The sequence below is a fragment of the Meleagris gallopavo genome, chromosome 9 (assembly GCF_000146605.3).
Source record: "Meleagris gallopavo isolate NT-WF06-2002-E0010 breed Aviagen turkey brand Nicholas breeding stock chromosome 9, Turkey_5.1, whole genome shotgun sequence".
NCBI classification, from domain to species: Eukaryota; Metazoa; Chordata; class Aves; order Galliformes; family Phasianidae; genus Meleagris; species Meleagris gallopavo.
This window is the reverse complement of record NC_015019.2, coordinates 9,865,227-9,866,249: the sequence shown is the minus strand read 5'-3', so window position 1 is coordinate 9,866,249 and position 1,023 is coordinate 9,865,227.

Below are 1,023 nucleotides of genomic sequence, written 5' to 3'. Positions count from 1 at the left end.
TTTAATTTTACAAGTGCATCAAAAGAAAGAGAATTCTGATGATGTGACACAAACCTTGCAGTCCTAGTGCTGCTGAGAGTGTCCTAGCTTCTGACGACACAGTACACCTCACATCCACAGATAAAACTAAGATGGGTGTTTAGAAAACCATAATGGAAAAGCAGGAGTTTATACTTATGGGGGAGTTTCATGAAAGAGGGAAGAAATCATGCTCTGTCCTTCCTGTTCCTCTTTTTCATGTCCTTTCTAGTAGCCAAAGGGACTGGTACTCCTTTGTGCCAGATTTGGCATTTACTACACCTTCCTTGATCCAGCTCACTAACCTCAAAATAATTGCCTTTTTTTTCTTCTCCTGGTTATGTTAGTTTTCAGCCAGGTTAGGGATCTGAATTGGCTTGTACAGAGCTCCAGTATGTGTCATAGCTGGTGGGAGTGCCCAGCCACATGGTGGGAGACAGATGGGAGGAGGTATGAGGGGAAGATAAACTGGACTGACTACTAGCAACAGCACTTGTGAAATCATTTTTCAGTGTCTTTTATAACATCACAGTCATGTAAGTCTAGGAGAATTCAATTTTAAGCAAAGTTTGTATAGAAAAGTAAAGGAGAAAAGTAAATTCTAGAATAATTTCTTTGCTTCACTAGAAGATTTTCTCACATGTAGGTCCTCTAAGATTTAAAAAGGAATTATATAATTTTCTTTCCACATGTCCATGAAATCAAATTTTCAGAAGAAATATCTAAGCATATTTACTAAATAGTGAGAGAATCAAAGAGAAATCTATTTGTAAGATCTAAACGAATGGCAGAATGTTGAAAACATCATAGTCTAAAGGAGAATTCTAATCTTATTTAAATCCACTTATGACAATATGCTTGTAGACACGCTCTCTATAACCAAAGGAATCAAATGCAGTGTGTCTGCTTAACTGTATGTTTTTGACATACAACATTTCAGGTCTTCTCTGATAAATGAAGTTATAACCTCTCAGACAAATTGGGAGTCAGCAAGCTCTGAACATA